The sequence below is a fragment of the Chiloscyllium plagiosum genome, unplaced genomic scaffold (assembly GCF_037043375.1).
Source record: "Chiloscyllium plagiosum isolate Xiang-an unplaced genomic scaffold, Cpla_swu_hap1 HiC_scaffold_48, whole genome shotgun sequence".
NCBI lineage: Eukaryota > Metazoa > Chordata > Chondrichthyes > Orectolobiformes > Hemiscylliidae > Chiloscyllium > Chiloscyllium plagiosum.
In genome coordinates this window covers 51108311-51132553 of record NW_028270186.1, presented here as the reverse complement: position 1 = coordinate 51132553, position 24243 = coordinate 51108311, and the positions used below count along the sequence as shown (strand labels likewise).

The window sequence follows — 24243 nt, the reverse complement described above, 5'->3', positions numbered from 1 at the left end:
AGTAGTTGTTGTTATTGCTGTACATTAGGAGAAACAGGAATGATGCATTCAAAATTCTAACAAGAAAGTCACTGACAGGTGTAGTGTTCAGGCCACCAAATAATAACTTCACATTGGGATGGGCAATAAACAAAGAAATAACTATTGCTTGGAAAAATGATACGGCTATTACCATGGGTGATTTTAATCTACATGTAGATTGGTCAAACCAGCTCAGTCAAGGTAGCCTTGATTTCATTAAGTGTATCCATAATAGTTTTCTTGAACAGTATGAAATGTAACCGACAAGGAGCAATCTATCCAGCATCTGGCCCTGTGCAATGAGACAGGAATAATTAATGACCTCCGAGTTAGTGATCCTCTTGAAAGAAGTGATCACTGTATGGTTGAATTTAGAATACATATGGAGACTGTGAAGATAAAATCTAATACCTGGGTCCTGTGCTTCAACACAGGGAACTACAATAGAATGAGGGAGAACCTGGATAAAATAGACTGGAAACAAAGATTTTATGAGCAGTGGAAGATTTTCAAAGGCACTTTACGAAGTGCTCAGCAATGGTATATTTCAGTGAAAAGGAAGGCATACTCTGCGATGGGTTTCTAAGGAAAGCGATCAAATTGAAAGAGAAGACATGCAAAGTGGCCAAAAACAGCCTGAAACTAGAACTGGGAAAACGTCTCAAACGTTAAAAGTCAACAGAAATCCACAGAAGAGCTATAAAGAAAACTAAGATAGAACATGAGAAAAATAAACTAGCACAGACTATAAAGACAGATAGCAAAATTTTATATTGAATGAGAAAAGTGACTAAAGTAAACGTTGGTCTTTTGGAAAATGAGAAGGACATTTAATTATGGGATATCACAGTGGAGGAAACTAATATCTTGCCAATAATTAGCAAAGAGACAAACATAGGTGAGGATTTGGAAACTAGCATTATTACGGAACAGCTAGTGTTGGATTGTTGGAGTTAATTGAGCTAATGACAGGAAAGTCTTCTGATCATGATGGAATGCATCCCAGGGTACTAAAGGAGATACCAGGAGAAATAGCAAATGCACTGGCAGTAATTTTCCAAAATTCACTGAACTGTGGCAGTCCCAGCAGATTGGAAAGCAGCAAAAGTGATGCCCCTTTTTTAAAAGGAGGTGGACAAAAGGTGGGGAATTATACACAAGTTAGCTTATTCTCTGTAGTGGGAAAGATGCTTGGGTCTATTATCAAGGAAGAAATAGCAGGGAATCTTGATAGAAATTGTCCCATTGGACAGACAAAGCATGGGTTCAAGAAGGGCAGGTCATGCTTCACAAATCTTTTGGAATTCTATGAAGACATTTTGAGCAAATTGGACAACGGGGACCCAGTGGATGCTGTGTACCTGGATTTCCAAAAGGCCCTCAACAAAGTGCTGTGCATGAGGCTGTTGCATAATATAAAGGTGCATGGCGTTAGGAGTAGAATATTAGCATGGAAAAGAATGTTCATAAATGTAAAGTCATACTGTTTGTTTGGAGTAACATTAAAAAAGAGATTATTACTTGAATTTTTAAAAGTTGCATCATTTGCTATGCGGGGGCACCTGAGTAACTTTCTGCATGAAGGTTGGTCACCAGGTACAACAATCAATTCAGAAAGCAAATGGAATTTTGGCCGTCATTGCTGAAGGGATTGTGTTTAAAAGCAGAGGTTATGTTCCAGCTGTATTGGGTGCTGGTGAGGCCACACCTGGAGTACTGCATGCAGTTTCTCTCTCCTCACTTGCTCAAGGATGTACCAGCACCGGGGGGAGGGGGGGGGTGCAGAGGAGGTTAACTAGGTCGATTCCGGAGTTGAGGGAGTTGTTTTAACAGAGACTGAGAAGATTGGGATTATATTCATTGGAAATCGGAAGAATGGGAAACATATAAAATAATGAATGGAATGGATAAAACAGAAGTAGCGAGAATGTTTCCACTGGCAGATGAAGCCAGAACAAAAGGGCATCACCTCAAGATTAGAGGCAGCAAATTTAGGACTGAATTGACAAGAAACCTCTTGACCTCTATGGAATTCATTGCCCAGGGAAGTAGCTGATGCTAGTTCAGTAAACGTTTTTAAAGCTAAGGTAGCTTTTTTTAAAAGAAATAACTAATTAATTAAGGGATTAAGGTGAGAACGTTGGTAAATGGTTCTCCGTCCACAAAATGATCAGCCATGGTCTTAATGAATGGCAGAGCAAGCTCAAAGGGCAGGACGGCCTTCTCCTGTTCCTAGGGCTTTTGTTGTTATATTTTGCATTTCTCCCGCACTCTTGACTTTCAGGTGCTGCTGTTGGATTAGGATGGACAAAATTAAAATTCACAGAACACCAGGTTATAGTCCATCAGGTTTACTTGGAAACACTCGCTTTGCAGCTTCTGCAATAGGTGGTTGTGTGATTTTTAACTCTGTCTCTCACTCTTGTAACTGATAAACAGCAACTAAAGCCACGAAGCAGTGCGCATGCTCCAGGCAACAATGGGCCCCTGGTGGTTGATGTCAGCGGAAGACCAATGGAAAGGCAGGGGCAGCGCTGGAGGACCTGGCGGGGCATTTGGTCCTCCGACCAATCAGAGTAAATGAGGGACGGGACTAGACTATACCACGTGATCATCCTCACGGTGGGCGCAGATGTGTGGGACGTGTGGATGGAGAGCTGTTGGTAAGGAAAGAAATAAACAGCAGGAAGTGGGAGGGAAATGGTGTTGGTATGGGCTGAGAGATTTTACAAACATTTGGTGCATGTCGGAAAATACAAATTTGAAACTTACAGTCCCGTTTTTGCAGTAAACGGGAAAATAACCTCATCGTGTGATCGTCGCCATCTTTATTCGGGGCAAAGATTCAGTGGACACGTGCGTGGCCGCCAGCTTTGTCGGGGGCAAAGTTCAGAGGTGTGTATGTGCAGCCCTCCCTGGTAGAGAGTCATAGGACAGGATTTACCCAGAGCACATTTAAACCCAGAGAAATGGATTGTTTTTTCTGGATTTGTATCTTCATCCATTTAAAGATCTGGATGTGAATAGAGCCGGTACAGTTCGTAAGTTTGCAGATGACACCAAAATTGGAGGTGTTGTGGACAGTGATAAAGTTTGTCTCAGAATACAATGGGATATTGATCAGATGGGCCAATGGGCTGCGGAGTGGCAGATAGGGTTTAATTTAGATAAATGTGAGGTGCTGCATTTTAGAAAAGCAAATCAGAGCAGGACTCACACTAAATTGTAAGGTCTTGGAGAGTCTTGCTAAACAAACAGACCTTGGAGTGCATGTTCATCGTTCCTTGAAAGTAGAGTCACAGGTAGCTAGGATAGTGAAGAAATTGTTTGGGATTCTTCCCTTCGTTGGTCAGAGTATTGAGTAAAGGAGCTGTACAGGATATTCGTTAGGCCACTTTTGGAATATTGTGTGAAATTCTGGTCTCCCTCTCATGAGAAAGAGGCACTGAAACATGGAAGGTTTGAGAATTGATTTTTTAAGGATGTTGCCAGGGTTGAAGGATTTGAGTTGCAGGGAGAGGCGTAATAGACTGGGGCCATTTTCCCTGGAGTGTCATAGGCTGAGGTGTGATGTTGAAGAGGTTGATAAAATCGTGAGGGGCATGGATAGCATAAATAGACAAGGTGTTTACCCTGGAGTGGTGGAGCCCAGAACTAGAGGGTATAGGTTTAGGGTGAGAGGGTAAAATTCAAAAGGAGCCTGAAGGACAATCAAAATGGTAACCTTTAAAAGGCATTTGAATAGGAAGGGTTCAGAGGGATGCCGGTCAAGTGCTGGTAAATGGGAATAGTTTAGGTTAGAATATCTGGTTTGCATAGATGGGCTGGACTGAAGAGTCTGTTTTTGTGCTAGACATCTCTGACTGTGGAATCATAAAACTGAACACTGCTCTGATTCACCTCTGGGCTTCTTGATGTCCACTTGTTTGTTATCTAGCTTCCTCAGTCTCACATGAATGTATTTTTGCCATGTTTTGTATTTTACTACTACGTTCACAGACCTTTTTGTAAATAGATTGTCCACTGCTGCCCGACACCTGACCGTATGCTGCTCCATTATCAAGTTATTTTTTCCACAATATCGTTGACAGTCAAGAATTCTTTTTTCCAAAAGTGAGTGAATTTTTCTTCCACTTCTGACAGTCAAATTCTGCACCATTTTCATTCCCTATAATTCATATTGCACTCCCTGAAATATCATATGTATTTCTCCTTCCACACATACCAGTGATCATTGCCAAAGCCGTATTGCCTGTGGAGAGTGTGAAGTTTGACTTCCTTGTACAGTTGCAGTTTGAATGGTGAAGGTTCTCCCACAACGTGGTTGGGTAAGAGATGTTACAGATTATTCACTCAGTGATAGTGAAAAGTAGAAGATATCTGTACAAATCAACATGTTTTTAATTTCACAAAAAATGTTGAGAACTTTTGACATAAGGACACAGCTGGAAAATATTATGCCCGGTGACCAAAACCATTGCCAAATAAGCAATTTTTCAGGAATGCCTTAAAGGAAGAAAGCAGATCTTAGAGGGTGGGAATTCCAGACTGTGTTGCCTTGGAATCTATAGACACAGTCACACACCTGAACACAAAAATAAACACATCATTGGGAGTCTAAACTAAGATGAGTTGTTGAGATGTGAAAGGGTGTATGGTGCAGGAAGATAGGAATGATTACAACCAGGAATTTAGTCAAGGGTGTGAAAGTAAATTGTTGCTTATAAATGGGAGCCTTTTGATGGATCAGCAAGTTCTGGTACAAGTGAGCACTTGGGCAGTAGACTTTTCAATATTCTGGATATTATAGGGAGGGTGATTGTGGGATGTTGGCCAAGAGTGGGTTTACATAATGAAATCTAGAGTTAACAAAAGGAATGAAGTAGAGTTTCAGTAAATGAGCTGAGGCTGTGGTGAGGTCAGGTGATTTCACTGAAGTCGAAATAGTGGTCTTGGAGTGGGACTGGGATGTCACCCTCAGCTCCTGGGATTCAGCTGTTTGTCAGTTTGTGAATCAAGTCTGTGACAAGCTCAGAAGCTGATTGGCCCTGGAAGAAGCCAAACTGGGTGTCACTGAGCAGGTTATTGTGAGCATGTGCTTGATAGCACTGTTGATGACAACTTCTATCACTTCACTGCTGAGCGAGTGTGGTCTAATGGAGGGAAATTGGCTGGGTTGGATGTGTCCTGCGTTTTTGTGTTGAACAACAATGGGAAACATTTCCCAGGGTCGGTAGGTGCCAGTGCTGGAGCAGTACTTGTTTTGGTGGACAGCAAGTTCTGGAGCACGGCCATCAGTATTATTGCCACAATGCTGGCAGGGCCGACAGCCTTTACACTACTTCTCCATTTCTTGATCTAATTTGAAATGAGTTTTCAACCAATTCGATTCACATCTGTGATGTCATGGACAAATAGAGAAGGCTCATCCACTTGGCACTGCTGGCTGAAGATTGCTGCAAATACTGTTGTCTTGTCTGTTGCATGGATGTGTGAGACCCCTCCATTAGTAAGGGTGGGGATATCTGTGATGCTTCCTGTAGTGAGTGTTTAATTGTCCATCACCATTCCTGACAAGGCGTGGCAGAACAGCAGAGCTCAGATCTGATCCATTGGTTGTTGGATCATATTGTTCTATTTGGTGTTGCTTGCACTGCAGCTTCACCAGGTTGGCACCACATTTTTAAGTGTGCCTGGTATTGCTCCTGGCATGCCCTGCGGAACTCTCCATTGAACTAGGGTTGATCCCCTGGCTTGATGTTAATGGTTGAATGGGGGATATACCAGGCCATGAGATCTCAGATTGGGCTGGAGTACAGTTCTGCTACTGCTGTTGGCCCACAGTGAGACAGAGGTTGCAGGGACAAGAGGGCTGATTGTGTTGTTGTACTTTCCAGTGCATTGGTAGATGTAATGTGGTCCATTCAGTTTCATTCCTTTGTTGAGACTGTGCAGTGATTAATACAATGAGTGATTTGGTGGGACACTGTCAGGAATGCAACTTTTAAAATAAGGCTTGGTGATTGACACATGAAAGAAATGAAACTAGCATGGTATTCGAGCAGATGAAAGACTCAACAGACAATCAAGGTATTTGTCAATGAATAATTTCAGTTACATCACACTATAAATGTTTGCTATAAATTCTCTGCCATAGAATTTTGCCCTTCACAAACACCTGATGAAGCAGCGTCGCTCCGATAGCTAGTGTGCTTCCAGTTAAACCTGATGGATTATAACCTGGCGGTGTGTGATTCTTAACATAGAATATTACAGCACTACTAACAGGGCTGCATGTAAACAGGAGAAAGTGAGGTCTGCAGACGCTGGCGATCAAAGCTGAAACTTTATTGCTGGAACAGCACAGCAGGTCAGGCAGCATCTAGGGAACAGGAGATTCGACGTTTCGGGCACATGCCCTTCTTCAGGCCCAATCTGAGATCTCATGGCCTGGTATATCCCTGCTGTGCTGCTCCAGCAATAAAGTTTCAGCTGCATGTAAACAGGTTCAGTCCAGTTAATCAATACATTCGGAAGGATTTCCTCCAGTTTGATGATGCAATATTCGTCAAAACCGTCAACTTCAACCTGCAATGTTGTTATTGACAAAAACGTCAGGCTGACACAAAGCTCTCCACCCCACTGCAATGTGGTAATGGGCCCAGCCCAGGGATTGGAACTGAGACATTTGTGGACTGTGATCTCAAAGGAAGCGAGCAAACACAATTCTGACAGATTAGTTCTCAAAGATGAGTAGCAGGTTTGAGACAAGGCAGGTGGTATGCCTTCTCGCACTTAGCTTAATTTCATTTCTTATTTAGTCGTGTTTTGCAAAGTATAAAGAACCGGTTTGTTTTCCATGGTTGGGGAGTTTTATCCTCGTTGATCACAGTTGCTGCCTCTCACTCCCCAAGTCAAATCATAGGATCGATAACAAAACAATAAACTGCAGGTGCTGGAAATCTGAACCCCAGAAACAAAGTGCTGGAGAAACTCAGCAGTTCTGAGGGCATCGGTGAGGAGAAAAAAGAATGTTACATTTCAAGTTTTTGTCTGAATGGACAAAAGGTCACTGGACTTGGAACTTACAATGTTTTTCCCCCTCAGAGATGTTGCGGGACCTGCGGTTCTCCAGCACTGTGCTTTCTATAGTGAACTTTATTTACAAAATAGATCGGAAATATACTAATCTCCAAAAGTGAAAGGTTCATTGCAAACATGAGCATAGTTTCCACACTTGAGTTACACAAGCCCGCCTCAGATTAAAAACAAGATTTAACTCGAAGTCGTATTCCGTCTCAAAATTAGCCGAGTTACGCCAGTAATAAAGCTCACCACCTAATTAGGCGCTTCAGCACAACATACTGCAGTGTTGCACACAGCCACCTTTACCAAAGAATGATCACATGTCACAAAATTGAAGGCCAAGAGCATGACTCTTTAAAGGAGCTGAAGTCAAACTCTCAATTTTTGGGAAGATTTTTATTAAACCTGATTGAACATTTACATCGCGGAGCATAATCTTTGCTTTTTTACATCTTGGTAAAGGTTCAGTTCGGCCCGATACATAGAGCCCAATGTCAAGCAAACATTACACTTTCCATTCACTTCTACAAAGGGATGACATCACATTTCTTCAGGATTTAAAGTAGTTTATAAATTGTTTATAAAATCATTTGTCACATTAAAGAACTGGACAATAAATGTCATTGTATGCAATAAGAGTGAAGCCTGTGACAGCAGATTTAGCTTTGGAGGGCAGTGAATGCGCTTTCTAAATTCTGGTAGCACTTTGGGAGACTGCTCCCAGATGGTGATAGTGAGCATATCTGGAATGCACTGTTTAGATTTGGGAATCCATGGGAAACAATCTGTGGTTTCACTAATACTTGGCTTGTGTTGTTGGTGTACGGTAAGCAATTCATAAAGTTACTTATGTATTGTTGTTGACTACCTGAATGATATTCAAATCTGCCAGGTTACCTTCAATAGTGTGAATGCATCTATTGTAAATATTTGGAATATTCCAGAACTGCCCAGTGCTTGGCAAATTCAGGGGGGGCAAAAAATCACATTGATTAATTTGAAATTAAGAATGCAAGAGGACTTAACCACTGAAGTATTCAATTCAAATAGTTAAATGGAGTGCTCACATTTAAAATACCTGTGATCCATAGGAATGGATGGACTGACAGAATTGGGACCAAATTCCTGGCTGGGGAGTGTGAAATGTGCTTTGATAAAGTCACCTGCATTTACCAACAATATTTCGGCAAGCTCGGAAATTTAAAAAAACAATACGAGCTTCATTGCTGCTCCAGTCGTGTCCCAAGCTCTGTGAAAAAATAACAATGTTCAGGTTTATTGCATACACTCTGAAACACGTGTTTCTTCAATAGATCGTGCAAGTTTACCAATGAGCTTGGCAACATCATTTGGATGGACTAACTTTAGTCAACTCATTTCTTTCCTAGCCTCTATAACCTGAAGAGTGACCAGAAACAATTACTCCACATATGTGGGAACATTACCGACGAGGATTTTTTCCTTCAGAATTGATTTCCATATATTCAGTGCCCAGAAAAGATAAAAAGCTTGTCACCTTTTATAGAGCAATGATTCAGTGGGAGTAAAACGCGAACATTTTCTTGCTTAACAATCAAGCTGCCTAAATTTTAAAAATGAACACTTCTTAATAGTTCACGAGATCCTAACGAAATATTTTGTGCAAAACAAATCACATGATACATAGTTATTCAGAGAACAAAACAAGTTTGTTCATTGATGAACCCAGAGGAAAAGGTCATGAAATAATGTGAGTTTGATATACCTCAATCATCATTGCAAGTGCATTCTCTGCATAAATTATCCTTTTCCTCCTCGAAGTATTCAACTTCTTGAATAACTGAGAGAATGAAGTCACAGTTGTACAACACACAATCAGACCCTTCAGTCCAACTTGCCCATGCTGACCAGATGTCCAAAAATATCTAATCCCAACATTTGTTCCATATCCCTCTTAAACTCTTTCTACTGATTATCAGTTTATTTTACTTTATCAGCACTTGAAATACTGACATTGTTTTCTCTAACATTAGTTAAAGAAATCATAAGTTCATTTATCTAAGTTAATTTTGTAATCTTTCACAAAGAAACAATTGAGAACAACATATAGCTGAGTGCAAAACAAAATACTGCAGCAGTGCGATATCTGGGAACATTCTCTAAAGGTGAGGCACTGATACTGTACAAGTTTGTCAGCACGGTTTCAATTACTGACAATAATTTAGTAATGTCTTAGCCTTCACATAGTTAAGGTAAATGTGAGATATCTGAATTTCATGAATTGGTTCATATTGCACTTTAAACCAAGAATATGTTTTGTTGATCAATCTACTCAAAGGAGAAAGTGACGACCAAAGAAGCTGGACATCAGAGTCGAAAAGTGTCATGCTGGAAAAGCACAGCAAGTCAGGCAGCATCTGAGAAGCAGGAGAGTTGATGGTTCGGGCATAAGCCCTTCATCAGCAATCACAGGCTTCAGAAAAATAACTGACATCGACTTATGCCAATACATATGTAGAAGGGTCGAAGCACGTTACTATCAGATTAGAGACTAATTTCAGATTTGGTACCATTCAGTGCAACATTTCAGTATGATATTTAAATATGTACCTAAAAGATAAGTTGTCTAAAGTACAAGCTCTAGAATGATTATAGGATTAAACCTGGAAATAAAGCTGTTGAACAGGAATGGCAAAGTGAAGTGCCATCAGTATGACCTTGTGCAGTGTCAAGTAAGAATTTGAGAGCAGAGTTGCCACTTTGGTGTAATCTTCAGTCTGAACCAAATTGCAGCAAACATCTGTTCAATTTTATCTGCAAACTATTGAATGCAAAATCCTCCTTGCACAATAATGAGGCAGCATTTTGGGATGTCATTTTAAAAATATATTATTTTCAAAGTTACTCACAATTAAGAGTGATCGCTTGGCGCTGTCTGCATAATACAGTACGTAAAGGAATTAACACAAAAAAAAACATTATAACCCAAATTCAGAGTCACTAATATATTGATATTGCATGGGTCCAGCATTGATAAGTAATCGATTTTTTAAAATAAATATGGATATATTTACTAACTACATTGGAGTACAGTCAAGTTTCTGACTGAACAGTGACAGGATTGGACAGAGTCCACATGGATTTAAGAGAGGGGAATCATACTTGCAAATCTACTGAAAGAATCTACAGAGTCAAATATTAAAGTAAGAAATTGCAGGACATTTAGGAAAGCTTATCATTAAACATGGTAGACTGGGTTTTGTGAAAGAGAAACTATATTTGATAAATTTGCGACAGTTCATTGAGGAGATAACAAGCAGGTCTGATAAAGGGCAATCCAATGATGTTCTGTATTTGGATTTGAAAAATGCAAATGATAAGGTGCTACATAAAAGTTAATTGCACAATTTAGGGGCTCATGGTATCGGCGTAATGTATTAGCATGGATTGAGGATTGGTTTACCACACTGGCTGTTGCTGAGTCCTCACTTGCAGTGCTGTATACAATGTTAGCTCCCATATTTAATAAAGGATAAACCAACATCGGAGACCATTCAAAAAAGATTCAATTAGGTGCTTCGAGGACGTTGACCTATCAAGAATAGATAAGCAGGAGTGATCTTATGGAAACAAGATTCTGAGGAGCTGGACAGAGTAGATGTTGACTAGATCTTCTAGCACCAGTGAAGTCTCAAACAAGGGACATTACATAAGGGAACATTAAGTTTAGAAAAATTAAAGAACTTTTTCTCTCAGTGAATGGCTAGAATTTCCGCACCCAAACAATTGTGAAAGTTGTGTGGGAGGGGAATGGTTGGATTACTCTTCGGAGGGTTGTTCTGGCTTGTTGGGCTGAAGGGCCTGTTTCCACACAGTAGGGAATCTATGATTCTATCTCAAATTATTTTAAAAGAGGACAGATGCGGATCAAGCATAAAAGAGGTGTTGAGGTCTGGGTTGGCCAAGCCATGATCTGATAGAATGGGGGAACAAGCTGAAGGGAATGAATGCCCTACTCCTGCTCCGATTCCTGTTTTTTTTTCCAAAGAAGAGCGTGATACAATGTGGTAAAGATCTCAGATGTTGTGAAAAGGAATGAAAATGAGGTGTTTATGTACTGATTCAGGTGGCATTGATTCATCAATCACAGCTGTACAGTCATGAGTAGGAAGACAATTCCCTCCATGAATAAAGGAAATCTACTGCAGATCTCACACAAAGGGAATTCTTACACTCAGTAAACTCTCCCATCACATCACCCAACATATCAGCTGAAGGATGATCAACTGCGCATGGTCGAGCCACCAAAGGGACGCCGGGTGATTGATGTCAGCACCGGACCAATGAAAGGACGGTGGGCGGAGCTGGATGACCTAGCGGGATGTTGGTCCTCCAACCAATCAAAGTGAATGAAGGGCGGAGCTAAACTAAGCCATGTGATCACCCTCGCGCGCGGCGCACAGTCGCTGTAATGAATGCTCGGCAAGTTATGGAGAGAAAGGATACGGTAAGGAAAGAAATAAACAGGGAAACGGGAGAAAATCTGTGTTGCTACGAGCGGAGACGTTTTACAAACAAATTGTGCACGTCGGAAAACACAAATTTGAACGCCCCAGTCCCGTGTTTGCAGCAAATGAGGAATGACCTCAGCGCGGCTGCAGGCCTGAGTGAGCGCCGCCATCTTTATTCGGGACAACGATTCACTGGACACGTGCAGCGCCGCCATCGTTGTAGGGGGCAAGGTGCAGCCAGGCGCATGTGCAGCCTTTGGTATAGAGTCATTGTGATGTCAGCAGCCCACACTGCTCTGATTCACCTCTGGGCTCCCTCATCACCACTTTGTCAATATCTAGCTTCCTCAGTCTCGAACCATGGGTGTATTTTTGGTCTGTTTAGTCCTGTATTATTACGTTTATAGACCCTTTGTAAACGGGTCAGCCCCTGACCATGTGCAAATCTGTTATCAGATTACCTTTTTCTTAAATATTTTTGACAGTCAAGAATTCTTATTTTCCAACAAGAAAGTGTATTTTCCTTCCATTTCTGACTATCAAATGCTGCACTATTTTCATTCCCTGTAATCCATTTTGCACTCCCTGAAACATCAACTATGTTTCTCCTTCCACAGATACCAGTGATTAATGCCAAAACCCTGTTGCTTGTGGAGAGGGTGATGTTTGACTTTCTTGTACAGCTGCAGTTTGAGGGGTGAAGGTGCTCCCACAATGTGGTTGGGTAAGTGACATTATAGATTATTCATTCAGCCACAGTGATGATTTGAAAATAATGTCCAAATCAACAACAGTTTGTATTTTTATTATCATGCTTATAATTTCACAAAAATACAATTGAGAACTTTAGATATAAGGCCAGAAATGGAGATATTAGGTCAGATGACCAAATTGCCAAAAAGCAGGTTTTGAGGGATGTCTTAAAGGTGGAAAGCAGACCTGAGAGTTTTTGGCTGCGAATTTCAGACCATGCTGCTTCAGCAACTGTAGAAACAGCCACACAGGTGAAGTAATGAATTCACAAATAGTTGGGAGTCTCGAAGAAAATGGGTTGTCGAGGTCTCAAGTGTGTGTGTGGTGCAGGGAGCCAGGGATTATCACAGCCAGGAATTAAATCAAGTGTGAGAATTTTAAATTGAGGGATATTGGCCAGGTGCTGGCAGGTGAGACTAGATTGGGTTGGGCTATCTGGTCAGCATGGACGGGTTGGACCGAAGGCCCTGTTTCCTTGCTGTACATCCCTATGGTTGTATACTGTTGATTACAATTAGGAGCCTTTTGATGAATCAACAAGCAGAGATTTAGACTTTCTTGAGATTACAGGGAGGTTGAATGTGGGAAGCTGGGCCTGAGTGTGTTTGGAAAATGAAGTCTGGAGATAACACAAAGTGGATGAAAGTGTATGAGCTGAGACAAGGGTGTAATCAGCTAGAAATAGTGGTGTTTACTTGGGACTGAGTTATCACACTCTCCTCACCTCTGGGATTCAGCTGGTTGCCAGGTTGTGAATCAGGGCGGTAACACAATCGGGAGCTGAGTGGTCCTGGTGGAGCCTAAAGTGAGTGTCACTCAGCTGGCTGTTGCTGAGCAGCTGCTGCTTGGTAGCCCTGTTGATAACATCTTCCATCACTTTACTGCTGATCGGGTGTGGACTGATGGATTGAAATTGCCTAGGCTGGATTGCCCTGTATTTTTGTGTTGAACATCTCTGGGCAATGTTCCACATTGTCGGTAGATGCCGGTGCTGGAGCGGTACTTGGCTTGGTGGGTGGCAAGTTCTGGATCACAAACCATCAGTATTATTGCAAGAATATTGGCAGGGCCAGTAGCCTTTGCACTACTTAACAATTTCTTGATGCTATTCAAACTCAACTGAACTGGCTTAAAACTCACATCTGTGATGTTAGAAACCACTGGAGAAGGCTGAGATGGATCATCCCACTTTACACTTCTGGCTGCAGATTGCTGCAAATGCTGTCATCTTACCTGGTGCATGGGTGTGTGAGGCCCCTCCATCAGTAAGGGTGGGGATATCTGTGATGCTTCCTCCAGTGAGTTCTTTAATTGTCCATCACCGTTCACAACTAGGAGTGGCGGAACTGCGGAGCTCCAATCTGATCTATTGGATATAGGATCACTTAGCTCTATCACTTGCTTCTGATGCTGTTTGAAATGCAGATGGTCCTGCTTGTGAGCTTCACCAGGTTGGCACTTCATTTTTAGGTCTCACTGTCCATTGTGACGGGTGAGAGCAGGATTTACAAACCCATGAGATTACAGATTGTGCTGGAGTACAGTTCTGCTGCTGTTGAAGTCCCACAGTGCCTCATAGATACCCGGTTTGAGATTTATGAAAGTCTGTCCCATTTAGAATGGTGATAGTGCCACTCAACATAATGGAGGTTTTTCTCAATTTTAAGGCAAGACTTTGTCTCCAAAAGGAATGTGTGATGGTCACTGTTAATGATCCTGTCATGGACAGATGTATCTGCAGCTGGTCAATTCATAACAATGAGATCAAGTATGTTTTACACTCTTGTTGGTTCCCTCACCACCCGCTGCAAACTCAGTTGAGCAGCTATATCCTTTAGGACCTGACCAGCTCAGTCAGCAATTCTGTTGCAGAACTAGTCTCGATTGTGGACATTGAAATCCTGTACACAGAGTACGTTTGACACCATTTTACTTCCTCAGTGCTTCCTCCAAATGTTGTTCAGCATGAAGGAGAACTGATCCATCAGCCAAGGGAGGACAGTACGTGGTAATCAGCAGGAGCCATTAGACTTCCTGGTCTCCCGAGCCAATGCTGTGTACTCCCAGGGCAAATCCTCCCTGTCTGTACGCCACTGTGCCACCACCTCTGCCTGGTCTGTCCAGTCGGTGGGACAGGACATATTCAGAGATTTCAGGAGAAAGTGAAGATTGCAGATGCTGGAGATCAGATTCAAGAGTCAGGTGCTGGAAAAGCACAGCAGGTCAGGCTGATGAAGGGCTTAGGCTCGAAACGTCGATTCTCCTGCTCCTCGGATGCTGCCTGACTGTTGTGCTTTTCCAGCACCACACTCTCGATAACTAGGGATGGTGATGGTGGTGTCTGGTCATTGTCTGTAACGGATGATCCTGTGAGTATGACTCTGTCAGGCTGTTCCTTGACTAGTCTGTGAGACAGCTCTCCACATTTTGGCATCAAACACCATATGTTAGTGAGGAGGACGTTGCACCATTGAGAGGGCTGATTCTGTGGTTGTATTTTCTGGTGCCTTGTTAGTTGCCAACTGGTCCATCCAGTTTCATTCCTGTTTTGAGACTTTGCAGTGATTAGTACACTGAGTAGCTGGCTGGGCCGCTGTCAGATTGACAGGATTTTTTTCGCCATTGACAATGGTTTCATGGAGATCAGGAGATTCCTGACATTTTTTTTCTTGAATTCAGATTCCACCATCTGCCAAGACGGGATTCGAACCAGGACTTCAGTCGTTTGTTTTAATATTCTGGATAAAAGCTAAATACATCAGGTTTGTTCACTCATTTTAAATATCACTAACCCTGGCTTTGTTTCTTTGTAAAACACTGTCCATCATCCTGTCTCCTCCATCCTCCCCTCCAACACCAAGTGAGGAGCACATGGAATTTCTCTGAGACTAAGACTGAGATAATCCGATCTGCTGCTTCCCTCCCTCCCACTAGCCCACCGAGCCAAACTGCCTCACGTGGTGTTCCTGGTTTTTGTCCTAAACCTACATCTTTCTCCAGTCTCTTGTCAAGCCTTATCAGAGCTCACCTTGACCCTTTACCCAAACCTCACGAAACTCACTTTCCAACTCTTTTGCTCCGCTGCTGCCTCATCACCCTCCTCGCCAATTCATACATATTGTTCCTTGTTCTGTCTATTGGTCTTTTTTTGGTTATGCCCTTCTCTCCCATTCTGTGAAAAAACTAATATTTGACCTCACCGCTGTTGGAAAATCCTGCTCCATCTCCACTCTCCCTTTCCTTTCTGAATTCCTTGTATTTGGTGTCCCTCGTGGATCTATCCTTGGCCCCTCCTGTATCTCACGGTGACATTGTGCAAAAGTACCATGTTGGGTTTCACATGTACACTGACGATGCCCAGGTCTCCCTCCCCATCATCCCTCTCCATTACTCCACTGTTACTCAGTTATCAAACTGCTTACCACATTCCAACTACTCGATTAGCTGCAATTTCCTCCAATGAAACATTGTCTCGGTTAAACCCATTGCCTTACCTTTAACTTTCTTTTGAGCCCCTCCCTCCCACTGGGAACTCTCTGAGGCCGAACAACACTCTTCACAATATTGCTGTTATATCTGACCCCAAGGTGACCTTCTGATCAGACATCCACACAATCACAACACCAGGAATTCCAATCTCTTAAACGTTGCTTTTCTCCACCTCACCCCAGCTCCATTGCCACTGAAACCCCTTACCCGCATCTGTGTCGCCTTATCTTGATGAATCCAAAACGGAACCCCTGATTCCGTGACTCGGAATCTGGTTTCGGACTCCCCTCTCAGTATTTACCCTCAGACACATCCTCTCAGTATTTATCCTGTCAAACCCCTTAAGAATCCCATCTGTCTCAATGAGATCACCTCTCTTTCTCCAAAATCCAGTGAGTAGAGTCCCAAACTTTTCAGCCTTTATTTAAAAGATAATCCCTCCAAACCAGGGATCGTCTCATTGAATCTTCCCTGAAATGCCTCCAATAAAGTGACACATTTCCTTATCTCAAGGGACCAAAACTGCTCTCATTACTGCAGATATGGTGGTCACATCAGCACTTCCACACGTTACTCTCAGGTATATACTCCAAACTCTAGTACTGAGAACGTTTGAAACAAAACATTCCATTCCCCTTCCTGATTCCCTGTTGTAACTGTGTGGTAGCTTTCTGTGTTTCCTGAACAATTACCCCTGGTCCCTTTGTGGTGCAGCTTTCTACAGTTTCCACCATTTAAATAGTACTTTGTTCTTTTATTATCTCCTCCAAAATGAGCAACTTCCCACTTTTCCAAGTTACACCCCATCTGGCAACTTGTTGCCCCCTTCTCCTGTACATCTCTCTCTTTTCATAATCCTCTTAGACCTTTACAGTTATGCCTTTTCTAGGAGATATCCCCCCCCCTTCCCATTCTTCCAAACATTTACTGGGAGCACTGGGCAGTGGGAAGCAGACAGAGTTGCTATCTTTTTAGGGATACGCTTTGGAGTGATTGGGAGGGTCTTTCTACCCATTGGTCAGGATGGAGACAACTTGCCCATCGTTAGGCATTAGCCTTTCACACCCATGTCTTATTGATGAGGCAGAGCGGCAGCACGGAATGAAAGAAAATAAAGCAATTATTGATCCCCATACCTCACTGGAGAAAATGATCCAACCGTCAATGTGTCAAAGAACAGCTGTGTTCAGTCACATGAGATCTCAAGTTGGAATCTCCCAGAAACTCACAGATTTCCCCCTGAGTTGACTGCTGATGTCCTCAAGGGTAATATGTGCAGTCATCCTGGGCCACGAGGAGGGGATGGTGTGGGTTTCTAACTTGAACTGATAGTGATGGATTTTATAAACTTGTATTACAGGATATTACAGGTGGACTTTCAGATGGTAATCTCAGTAAATATTCTGCTAAACTCTGAATTACTCAGTATATCAGGACCTGGATATTCGCATTGTGTGTGTGTGAGTATTGTGTTCCAGGTCAATCCCATTTGCTGCTTAAAAATTCTCCTTTGAATCATTGCATTCTCTCAAAAGGTCTCCCCAAACCTTCAATGTGTCATGTAATCCTTTTATGATGACCTGATGAGTGTAAGGTTTATTATTCGAATGTGTAATTTTTGTATAAGGATGTCTCAGAGGGGGCAGAATATTCTTAAAGGGGAGAATAAACATTTTGAGGGGAGGCTGTTGTTTATTGGTATCAATGACATCGGAATAGAAGAGTTCACATTGTTGGATCATTGGAGTCTCTTGTGGGGTAGAATTGACCTCCATCAGAAGGATGGATTGTACTGGTACTGGAAGGGAACAGTTGCTAGTGCTATTCAGGAGGCATTAAACCAGTGAAGGAATGTGGGTAAACCCAGACAGAGAGTGAGGGAAGAGCGAAGTCTGACGCTGGTACAGTTCAGACGTCACACAGTCAAGGCAGACAAGGGCAAGGCACAGAATAAGCAGTTACACTGCCATTTATTTCAATGCAGGAGGCCCGATAGGTCGGGCAGAGGAGCACAGGGGATGGTTTTGAACATCGCACTGGGATATAATAGCAATTACAGAGGCATGACGTAATAATGGATAGGACCAGCCGCTTAATGTTCCAGTGTATAGATGCTATGGCAAAGATAGAAAGGGGGCAACAGAGCAGGGGGAAGAGGTACTTTTGATTACGGATAACATTGCAGCTGAGCTTCAAGAGGGTATTCCTGGGAGTACATCCAGGCAGGTTATACAGGTGGAACTGAGAAATAAGAAAGGGATGATCTCCTTAATGGGATGGTACTATTGACCGCCCCCCTCCCCCCCGCTCACACCATCACCACACTTCCCCAATAGTCAGCAGGGAGTTGAGAAGCAAATTTACTAAGAGATCACTTCTCTGTAAGAATAGTATGGTTGTATACAAGACTTGACCTTCTTTGTTATTCATTCACAGGATGAGGGTGTCACTGGCTGGGCACAAAGGGCAGTAAAGAGTCAACCACATTGCTGTGGGTCTGGAGTCACATGTAGACCAGACCAGGTAAGGATGGCAGATTCCTTCCCTGAAGGATATTAACGAATCTGATGAGGTTTTATTTTGCAATAATCAACAATGGATTCATGGTCTTTAATAGATTCTTACTTCCAAATTTTTATTGAATTCATATTCCACTGTCTGCCATGACGGGATCCAAACCCTGGGCCCCAGAACGTTATCTGGGTGTCTGGATTATCCATCTAGTGATAATCTCACAAGGCCATTTGGCAGGGTGAGTGACTGAGGTATCCGTAGGGCAGCATATCAGCACCAAAGATCCCATGGTCTCTGCGGAAGAGAGAAAGGGCTGGGGAGGGAGATATATCCCTGGTGGTGAGGTCTGACTGTAGGTAGCGGACATAGCAGAGATTAATGGAGATTAGTGGGTGGCAGGTGAGGACTGGGGGTTTATATTCTTATTGTGGTTGGAGGGGTGGGGGGAAGGCGGAGGTACAGGAAGTGGAGGATATGCGTTGGAGCGCATTGTTGATCACATGGAAGGGAAATATGGTCCTTGAAAGAGGAAACCTTTCTGGGATGTCCTGGAGTGGAATTGCTTCTCCTGGGAGCAGATATGGCAGAGGCGGAGGAATTGGCAGCTCAGGATCATGTTTTTACAGGAATATACTCGAGGGGAATCAGGAGAGCAAAAAGGGGACTTGAAATATCTCTAGGAAATAGTTTAAGGAGAATCCAAAGAGATTCTACAAATACATTAAGGATAAAATAATAACCAGACGGAGAATAGGACCCCTTAAAGATCAACAAGGCCATCTATGGAACAACAGGAGGTGGGAGAAATACTATGCTATTCTATTCTAGAGAGTTTGGAGAAATAAATAGTGATAACTTGAAAAGTGTCTAGATTACAGAGGGGGAAGTACTGGATGTCTTAAACAGTAGCAAGGTGGATAAATCCCTGGGACCTGATCAGGTGTATACCAGAAATTTGTGGAAAGCTAGGAAGGTGATGGCAGTGCCCCTCCCTGAAGTATTTATATCATTGTTTGTGACAGGTGAGGTGTTGGAAGTTGGGTGCCATTATTTTAAAAAAGGTAGTAAGGAAAGGCCAGGGAACAAGAGAACAGTCAACCTAACGTCAGTGGTAGGTAAGTTGTTGGAAGGGATTCTGAGGGATAGGATTTACATGTATTTGGAAAGACATGGATTGATTAGGGATAGTTAACGTGGCTTTGTGTGTGGGAAATTCTCTCTCTCTAACTTGACTGAGTTTTTTTGAAGATGTGACAAAGATGATTGATGAAGGCAGACTGGGGACGTTGTCTATATGGACACTGAACAATGTTCCACAAAGCAGACTGGTTCGCAAGGTTAGATAACGTGAAATGTTGGGAGAACTAGCCATTTGGATACAAAACTGACTTGAAGGTAGGAGGCAGAGAGTGGTGATGGAGGGTCGCTTTGCGGACTGGAGGCCTGTGAGCAGCAGTGTGCTGCAGGAATGGATATTGGGTTCTTAAATAAATGACTTGGGTGTGAATATATGAGATATGGTCAGTGGGTTTGTAGAAAACACCAAAATTGGAGGTGTAGTGGACAATGAAGAAGTGGACAAGTTCAGAATGCAACAGTATCTTGACCAGATGGGCCATTGGAGCGAGGAATGGCAGACTGGGTTCACTTTAGACAAATGTAAGCTGTTGGATTTTGGAAAGGCAAATCAGAGCAGGACTTGTACACTTAATGGGAAAGTCCTTGGGAATGTTGCTGAACATAGAGACCATGGAGTGCAGGTTCATTGTTCCTTGAAAGTAGAGTCGCAGGTAGGCAGACTAGTGAAGATGGGGTTTGGTATGCTTATATTTATTGGTCAATGCATTGAGTACAGAAGGTGGGACGTCAAATTGTGGTTGGACAGGACATTGATTAAGACATTTCAGGAATTCTGTTTTAAGTTCGAAATTCCCTGTTCTGGAAAGGATGTTGTGAATCTTGAAAGAGTTCAGACAAGATTTACAATGACTTTGCTAGGGTTGGAGGATTTGGGCTACAGGGGGAGGCTTAATTTCCTTTGAGAGTCAAAGACTGAGAGGTGACTTCATGGAGATTTATAAAATAATGAAGGGCACGGATAAGGTGAACAGCCAGGGTCTTTTCCCCCAGTTAGGTGGGATCAAAATAAGATCACATGGGCTTAAGTTGAGAGGGCAAAGATTAAAAACGGATTTAAGGGGCAATGTTTTCAAGCTGTGTGTGGTGTACGTGTGGAATGAGCTGCCAGATGAAATAGTGGAAGCTGATACAGTTACAACATTTGAAAGGCATCCGATTGGGTACATGTATAGGAAGAGTTTCGAATGATATGGACCTATAGCTGGCAAATGGGGCTCCATTTGTTGAGGATTCCTATTTGGCATGGATAAATTGGACCAAAGGTTTGTTTCTGTGCTGTACATCTATATGACACTAATAAATGAAAATAAGATGTGTTCCTCTTTTGTGGAGAGAAGCACAGATAATTGTCCTTGGAGCTGAGAAGGTTAAGCAGTGATTTTGACCAGGTGCAAATTTGTTTCTAGGATATCTAATTTGCAGAGAGAGTGGAAATGTTAACAATGTCACAATTTTAGTAACTATTTTCAGGTAATTGGCAAATAATGTGAACATTATTTTATTCAGTAAGTTCTGAGTATCTGGCACAGTCTGAATGGCAGCTGGACAGACACAGCAGTTATTCATAAACAGATTTGGAATTTTACTTGTTAAGGGAAGATATGGGGGGCTATGGGCAAATGGGAAGGGAATTTGGACAGATTTGCAGCATCTCCAGAGGGAGAGGGTACATCCCAAATGGACTGAATAGCCCCAGACCCTGTGCTCTGTGATACTGCCCCATTGACTGTGAATGTTGTAGTTCATCCCAGGGCAGGGAGAGGGAGGATCCCACCACTTGCCTCACAATGGGCCCCGATGATTGATGTCAGCGCAGGCCAATAGGGGGCAGAGGGCAGTACTGGAGGATCAGGCCGTACCAGTTTGTCTTCCAACCAATCGGGTATGTGAATGAGGGCATCCTCAAGGCTGGAACTAAAGAAAGGCACATGTCGCAGAGATTTTCGAAACTGGAGGACGTGAGATGGGGAGCGTTCTGTGGCTGGTGAGGAATTATATAAATAAGGAAGAGTTATGAGGCAGGGTGGAGTGACAGTGATCGGGAGAGTTGAGGATGGAGGAATTTAGAGTTAAAGAGGATTAGAGTCATAATGTTATACAGCAAGGAAACAGACCCTGTGGTCCAACCAGTCCATGCCATCCATAATTCCAAACTGAACTAATTGTACCTGCCTCCGCTTAGTCCACATCCATCCAAATATTTCCTATTTATGTACTAATCTGAATGTCTTTTAAATATTGTAATTATATTCACAGCTACCACTTCCTCTGGAAGATCATTTCACACATATATTTTTTTTTATAAAAACCCTAATGTCTTTTCTCAAATCTTTCTAATTTCTTCTCAAAATGAATGCACCCGAGTTTTGAATCCACCTCTCTCCCGGCTATTCACATTATTTATACTCTTTCTGATTTTATAAACCTCTAATAAGGTCACCCCTCAACCTTGTGCACGCCAGTAAAAAATATTCTCAGCCTACTCAGCCTCTCCTTAGAACACAATCCCTCCAGTCATGGCAACATGCTAGTAAATCTCTCCTGAACCTGCTCCAATTTAATAATATCCTTCCTATAACAGCACAACCAGAACTGGACAGAGTATTCCAGAAGAGGCATGCCCAACGTCCTGTACATCCTCAACGTCCTGTACATCCTCAACATAACGTCCCAACTCCTGTACTCAAAGGTCTGAACAATGACGGTAAGTGTGCTAAGCACCTTCTTAACCACCCAGTCTACATGTAACACACACTTCAAAGACGTGAAGCCCTCGGTTTCTTTGTTCCCATATCACTACTCAAGGTCCTACTTTTATTGAGTGTAAGTCCTACCCTCGTTTGTTTTGTCAGGATGTTATATTTTGCATTTATTCCAATCCAAAAAATTTTTGAGTATAAAGGCAGTAGGAGTATAATTAAGAAGGAAATCAGGAGGCCAAAAAGGGATGTGAGATAGCTTTGGCGAATACGGTTAAGGATAATTCAAAGGGCTTTTGTAAATACATGAGGAACAAAAGGCTAACTAGGGAGAAAATAAAAACCCTCAAAGATCAGCAAGGCAGCCATTGTGTGGAGCTGCAGGCGATGGGCCAAGATAGGAAACAAGTATTTTGCATCAGTGTTTACAGTGAAGAAGTACATGGGAGATATAGAATGTGGGGAAATAAATGGTGACATATTGAAAAATGTCCATATTACAAAGGAGGAGGTGGTGCAGGGGGAAAGGGATTCACGTTTTTTGGACCGTTGTGATCTCCTCTGGAGTAGAGTTGATCTGCGTAATTGTAGATTGTACCTGAATTGGAAGGTGTCTAATATCCAGGCAGGGAGACTTGCTGGTGATGCTCGGGAGGCATTAAACCAGTGAGGGAGTAGGTGTAAACCCAAGAAGATAGTGAGGAAAGAGATATGTCTGAGGCTGGTACAGTTCAGAAATCAAATAGTCAAGGCAGGCAAGGGCAAGGCACAGAATGAGGTCAGACTGAGCAGTTGAACTGCATTTACTTCAATAGAAGAGGCCTGACAGGGAAGGCAGAGGAGCTCAGGGTATGGTTCTGAACATGGCACTGGGATATTATAGCAATTACAGAGGCATCACTCAGGGATGGATAGGCCTGGCAGCTTAATGTTCCAGGGTATAGATGCTATAGGAAGCATAGAAAGGGGGACAAGAGAAGAGGGGGAGTGGCATTTTTGATTCGGGATAGCATTATGATTTTGCTTAGGGAAGATATTCCTGAGAGTACGCCCAGTGAAGTTAGTTAGATGGAACTGGGAAATAAGAAAGGGATGATCACCTTATTGGGATTTTCTGCATGAATTTCGTCCGGGTGCTCTGGTTTCCTCCCACAGTCCAAAAATGTGCAGGTTGGGTGGATTGTCCAGGTTGAATTGCCCACAGTGTTGAGGGGATATGCAGGTTGGGTGGATTATCCAGGCTGAATTGCCCACAGTATTGAGGGATGTGCAGGTTGGGTGGATTATCCAGGCTGAATTGCCCACAGTGTTGAGGGGATATGCAGGTTGGGTGGATTATCCAGGCTGAATTGCCCACAGTATTGAGGGATGTGCAGGTTGGGTGGATTATCCAGGCTGAATTGCCCACAGTGTTGAGGGATGTGCAGGTTGGGTGGATTATCCAGGCTGAATTGCCCACAGTGTTGAGGGATGTGCAGGTTGGGTGGATTATCCAGGCTGAATTGCCCATAATGTTCAGGGATGTGTAGGTTGGCTGGCCCTGGGAAATGCAATGTTACAGGGGGAGGTTAGGAGGCTCTCCTGGTCAGTATCAATGTGATGGGCTGAATGACCTGCTTCCACACTGTTGGGAGTCTCTGATAATTCTACAAGTTTTAAAATAGTTACAGAAAATAATGTACCAGATCTAAATGTTAAGGTTCTGAATTGGACAAAGGCCAATTTTGATGGCACAAGCAGGGACTTTCATCTGGCCCCTCAAGCCTGCTCTACCGTTCAATAAGATCAGGGCTGATCTTCTCATGGCCTCCGCTCCACTTTCCTGCTCTCTCAGCATAACCCTTAATTCTTTTCCTGTTCACAAATCTACCTTTTGCCTTAACGGCAATCAAGTTGATAACGTCAAATGCTACACTCGGCAGGGAATTCCACAGATTCACAACCCTTTAGCTGAAGAAGCATCTCCTGAACTCAGTCCTAAATCTGCTCGCCCTTATTTTGAGGTAATGCTCTGTAGATTGACCCACCCCAGTGGAAATAGCTTCCCTGCT

General features: G+C 42.8%; 1 long non-coding RNA gene across 5 annotated transcripts in view; it reads left to right on the top strand.

Annotated features, from left to right (window-relative positions):
* The first annotated feature begins 2788 nt into the window (after positions 1-2788).
* LOC148135949 (uncharacterized) overlaps positions 2789-24243 on the top strand; it is a 79096-nt gene continuing 57641 nt past the window's right edge. For 3 of the 5 annotated variants that reach the window (XR_015754949.1, XR_015754951.1, XR_015754952.1), the window contains exons 1-6: positions 11527-11593; positions 12215-12321; positions 15030-15112; positions 17200-17299; positions 18276-18362; positions 22075-22197. This is a non-coding gene — a long non-coding RNA (uncharacterized LOC148135949). Of the gene's footprint in view, positions 2917-4036; positions 4135-4249; positions 4350-11526; positions 11594-12214; positions 12322-15029; positions 15113-17199; positions 17300-18275; positions 18363-22074; positions 22198-24243 lie in introns of those variants that run through there. The other 2 variants (XR_015754950.1, XR_015754953.1) reach the window with 2 other exon arrangements.